The sequence below is a fragment of the Mus caroli genome, unplaced genomic scaffold (assembly GCF_978045245.1).
Source record: "Mus caroli unplaced genomic scaffold, Mus_caroli_1 scaffold_11, whole genome shotgun sequence".
Classification (NCBI taxonomy): Eukaryota; Metazoa; Chordata; class Mammalia; order Rodentia; family Muridae; genus Mus; species Mus caroli.
Genome location: NW_028227266.1, coordinates 28,646,341 through 28,651,838, shown reverse-complemented (window position 1 = coordinate 28,651,838; position 5,498 = coordinate 28,646,341). Strand labels below are relative to the sequence as shown.

General features: G+C 43.1%; 1 pseudogene; it reads left to right on the top strand.

The window, feature by feature from the left end:
• Positions 1 to 3,476: 3,476 nt before the first annotated feature.
• LOC115031925 (beta-1,4-galactosyltransferase 6 pseudogene) lies at positions 3,477 to 4,556 on the top strand (annotated as a pseudogene).
• The last annotated feature ends 942 nt before the right edge of the window (positions 4,557 to 5,498 follow it).

Here is a 5,498-nt window from a genome sequence, read left to right as displayed (position 1 = left end):
TGGAAGATGCTCTGAAGGCTACTGGTAGAGGATTGTCCTCAACATGCTTACTCAGCTGTGGACCCTGGGTGCAATAACACCAACCAGCTCAGGAAGGTGTATCCACTGGAGCAACTGTGGCAAGTCTATTATGGGCAAAAGTAACTGCTTTCTGATTGGCAATGAGATACAGTCTTCAAGAGAGAATTCATGTCAGGTATCATAAGTCTGTTCAGAAGCCTGTGACTGAGGAGGAGACAAGCCCTAGTGGGGAAACTTCTGGAATTGTTCTGTTTAAGTGTGCAAGCCGTCCCCATCAAACTGTTTTATGCCCATAAATCAACTTTGCTGTCAACTTTAGTGAGGTAATCTTCATTTTACAATGATTAGTGGTGATTGCAGTGATTCATAACCAATCAGAATGCTTAAAATAAATGACTGTTCGATACTCAGCCAGAAATGGGAGATAGATAGGTAGATAGATGGATAGACAGATCACCAAGACTCAAGAAACATTAAAGGGGGGGGGGGGGGAGAAAATGGAAAGTGCCAAAGGAAGTGTGCATGTGGGAGTTAGTGAGGTTAGTTAAGGATAGGGGGTTAGGCTTGGATTTAGACTCCTGGCTGATGGTTAGGGTTAGATTAGGGTGAGGTTTAGGGAGCACCGCACCCTGAAGATTTATGGGCAATTACTTGCTAGTTGGGGAAATAGGAACATAACAATTAGGAGGTACCCATATTCCAGTAAACAAACCGTCACCTACACTCAATTAAGGAATCCTAGTAAAGCTCATTGAGTCATATAAAAAAAAAAAAAAAAAAAAAACAAGACGCTGGTGAGATGGCTCATTGGGTAAGTGTAGGCCTGATGACCCAACCTAACATCAATGCCCAGAACTCATAATGAAAGGCAAGAAGGGTTCCCAAGTGTTCTTGGATTTCCACACATATATGAGATTTCATGGAATGCGTGGAAGTGCACACACACACAGTAATAAAAATAATAGTAAAGTTTTTAAAGACTTGAAAATAGAATGGGGGGTGCTTGTAGAAGAGGAATGTAGGGCATCAGGAGGAGTGCAGCAAAGACAACAGAAAACAATGGGAAGATGGGTATGCTTAAAACACATTGGGAACATGTATGAAAAAAAAAAACCAGTGTTACCATTATTATATGTAATTAATAAATTCTACCTTAGAAGCTTAAAAGGAAAGCAGAAGTGGCTATTTTGTGAGGTAAAGTAGACCTAAAGACAAAGACTATCAAGGATAAAGAAGAATCTTATTAATGACAGGAGATAACTAACCTAGAACATAACAATTCTAGCTGTCTATACTCCTAGTCACAAAGCTTCAAATTGAATGTGGCAACGACCAGCAGACATATAAGGAGACATAGTAAACTCTTAGTCAAAATTTGAATTTTACCATACCTTGTCAAGTGTTTGCGGGGGACACTGTGAACTAACTTGTTCTCCTTATTCCTCTAAGACATTCTTCCCAACAGAATGCACACCCCTTTCACACTCCAAGAACACTTAACTAAGACAGGCCATACTGTGGGTCAGAAGATAGATCTCAGCAAAGTTAAAATGACCCGAGGCCGCAGTATAATTAAATTAGGAATCAAGAATAACAGTGTATCTGAAAACCCCTGAAATATTAGGAAATTAAACACATACTTCATGTAAAAATTTTAAAAACATGATATAAAAATCGTGACATGTTAACCCTGCTTCTAATACAATCAAGGATAAGACAATGGTTATCATCAGCAGTGTTTTATATTGTTTTGGGGAATTTAACTAATGTGACAAGGCAAGAGAAATAAATAAACAATGTAAATATTGGAGAAGAAAAGAATTGTTTTTCACTGCTCTTAGGACAAGACCAAGTAGGTTCCGTTTGCCCTTCATCACGCTAACATGGCCCAATGGCTATAGCCTGATGTTCACATGTTTTAAGTGTTTTTATTTAGTAGGGGTGGTTCAAGCCATAGCGTGCATGAAATGATCACAAGACAACTCATGGGAGTCAATTCTTTCTACTCTGTGGTTTCCAAGGATAGACTTTTGTCATCAGGCTGGGTAGCAAGCACCTTTACTCACTACGCCTACGTAATTACCATCCCCAACACTGGTACTTGGGATTGCCCTAGCTAAAATGTACAGAGAAGTCAAGGCTATAGTAGTTTCTGATTTATCATTGCTTCGGACGTGTTTACTACATCATCATCAGTCTGATCTCATTATTCCCCGTAATATAGTTTAATAACTCCCTGAGTAATTTACTTTGATTACAATTGGGGTTGGAACTCCCTCACCTTTGTCTTTTGAGGCTACTTGAATGGTTTGAATTGCTTGTTGAGTACTTTCAATGTGTGTGAAGAAGAATATAAAAAGACTTTGGGGAATTGACCTTAGGGTCCAGCAAGCTTGGTGGCGAGAAGTGCTATGTAGAGGCTACTGTGTGTCAGAATGCACAGCCCCTGCTTTGCTCTCCAGAGCTGGACATGGGACAAGTCTTCAGCTGTGCCTTTGCTAAGATGTCATGCTCTACTTCCATTGAAGCTTTTAGAAGCAATGTTGAGTCAAACATTATAGAAATGGCAGGTTTCCTTTCTGCAGGTCTTCGTATTAATGAACCAAAGCTCTTAAGAGGAAGCAGGGGATGACAGAGTGAAAGCTATGCTAACAGTGTATTAACAGGTTGACTAATTCAGGCTTTAAAATGTCAAAGCCAACCTCACTCTTCACTTCTTCCCAATCTTCTACACCCAGTGGCTCATTTCTTCCTTCTCTTCGACATTCCACTTCTGTCTGTATTTCTTGTGACATTTCAAACACAGAAAACCAAACCAAATCCTATTTATGATTACAATTTACGATCACATTTTTGTCAATGTTGCAAAGGCATAAGTGGACTACTAAAGAGCAGAAGATGGGGAAGGGAGGCAGGCAGAGGCATGTAAGTGTATCCTTGGCAAGAGAAGACACTGGAAGGAAAGACTCTCTGCTCAGCACTCAGCCCTACACTGTTCTCTTTTTAAAGACACTTAAAGAGTAACAGCGTTCGCTGAGGCACAGGCCCGCAGAGCGCACGCGACCCGGTTCGGGTCCCGATCGCGGGGACTCGCCTCTTGGACGCCGCCCCGAGTGCCGGGACCCCGGCACGCTGCAGCGCGCGGGCCGCACTCCGCATCGCCGAGCTCCGCCAGCCTGGCCCGTGGCTTTGGCCTCCACGGAGCCTGGTCTCCCGGCCTCCCTTCATGTTTCTCCGCATCCTTCCAACACCCTTCCTGCTGCTCCACCGCCTCCCATTCATTGCATCCGTTTCTCCTTCCCGGCTCGGTTCTTCTCCCCACAGCCTCCCCGGCCGGACCCCGCCACCTTCTTGGGGTTCTCCGTACATTCATGGAAGTTTAGGGCCTGGACCGTGGCCCGGAGTCTGGCCTGAGAGCGCAGCCCGCGCTGCTGGCAGGGCAGAGGAAGATATCTGCGCTCAAGCGGATGATGTGGGTCTCCAATCGCTCTCTGATCGCCTTCATCTTCTTCTTCTCCCTCTCCACGTCCTGTCTCTACTTCATCTATGTGGCTCCAGGCATCGCCAACACATACCTCTTTATGGTACAAGCTAGAGGTATCATGCTGAGAGAGAATGTGAAAACAATTGGACACATGATCAGACTGTATACCAATAAAAACACTACGCTCAACGAAACGGGGATTCCTCAGTGTCAATGTAAGTGAGATCAGTTTTGATGAAGTCCATCAGCTCTTCTCCAAGGACTCAGACATTGGGCCAGGAGGCCACTGGAGGCCCAAGGACTGCACGCCCAGATGGAAGGTGGCAGTTCTCATCCCCTTCCGAAACCGCCATGAACATCTTCCGATTTTTTTCCTGCACCTGATTTCGATGCTCCAGAAACAGCGGCTGGAATTTGCCTTTTATGTCATCGAACAGACCGGCACACAACCATTCAATCGTGCAATGCTCTTTAATGTGGGTTTCAAAGAGGCCATGAAAGACAGAGCCTGGGACTGTGTGATCTTCCATGATGTGGATCATCTGCCTGAAAATGATCGGAACTACTACGGATGTGGAGAGATGCCGAGGCACTTTGCAACGAAGCTGGACAAGTACATGTACATTCTTCCCTATACGGAGTTTTTTGGTGGGGTGAGTGGCCTGACAGTGGAGCAATTCAGGAAGATCAACGGCTTTTCCAATGCCTTCTGGGGGTGGGGAGGAGAGGACGATGACCTTTGGAACAGAGTTCACTACGCTGGCTACAATGTAACCCGGCCAGAAGGAGACTTGGGAAAATACATATCTATTCTTCATCACCATCGAGGGGAAGTACAGTTCTTAGGATGGTATAAATTACTTCGGTATTCCAAGGAGCGGCAGTACATCAATGGACTGAACAATTTATTATACACACCCAAAAATACTGGTTGATAGGCTGTATACAAATATATCTGTAAACCTCATGCCAGAATTAGCTCCAATTGAAGACTATTAAAAGAAGTCATTCTCATGGTGGGGTAGACCACAGTGCTGGATCATGAACTTGGCTTGGAGTGCCCTCACCGTAAAAGTTAGAGATTGGGGTGTATCTCAGTGTCCCGGTCTGTAAAAAGAGCCAGCAATCCTTAATGTTTACAGCGCGGGCTCCATCAGTCACACTCTCCCACTCTCCCCGTGCTGGGAGCGTCCCCCCATGGCAAGCACTGTAGAGATAAGAACCCATTGTTTGGGACTGGAAGTGAAGAAAACTCCCTACACAGAGAAGATTTTTATACTGAAATCTATAATTTAATTCAAGAGAATACTTTTATTTCCGTTCAAACATATTTTGTACCTATGTGATGTAAATTAAATGTGTTCAAATTGTTGGAAAACAAGATGTCACAATTTTGCATGTAATTGGTTATGCCTTCATTGAACTTTTATAGACATTTCTTATTCGCATGGGGAAAAATGTAAATTTATGTCGCCAAACAAAGGTTAAGCCTTGTGTGAAATGAAGGAACTGTCAGTGACAGACAAAGATAATATAGTAACCCTTCTGTTCTATTGGTGTTCAGTTTTAGACCTTCATTCGCGCATAACTTTTCTGCCTGCCACGATTACCTGTTTTGTTTTGTCTATTTTTTCCCTTGCTTGCAGTCTCATCAGATCTTGCCAAGTCAACAGCCATATTGTTTATGCATACTGCATGAGTATTACCAAGAAAACCTTCCCAGTTGTAAAGTGACGTGCTGTACAGGACTTCTTCATGGTAAATGTCTCTATGTACCTCCGCGTGTCAGGGATCTTGTGCCTCAAAAAAACATTCCCAAGGTTGTGTTTATACACGGTTGTGTTTATACACGCTATATTTTTTTCAATCTCATAATGAAAACATTATTATTCCCACCTTAGAAGAACCAAAAGAGGGTATCTTCTTTTAAAAACTTTTTTTTTTGAAAGAAGGACTTTATGAAAAATCCAGTAGTGCTTATACAGATGAATTA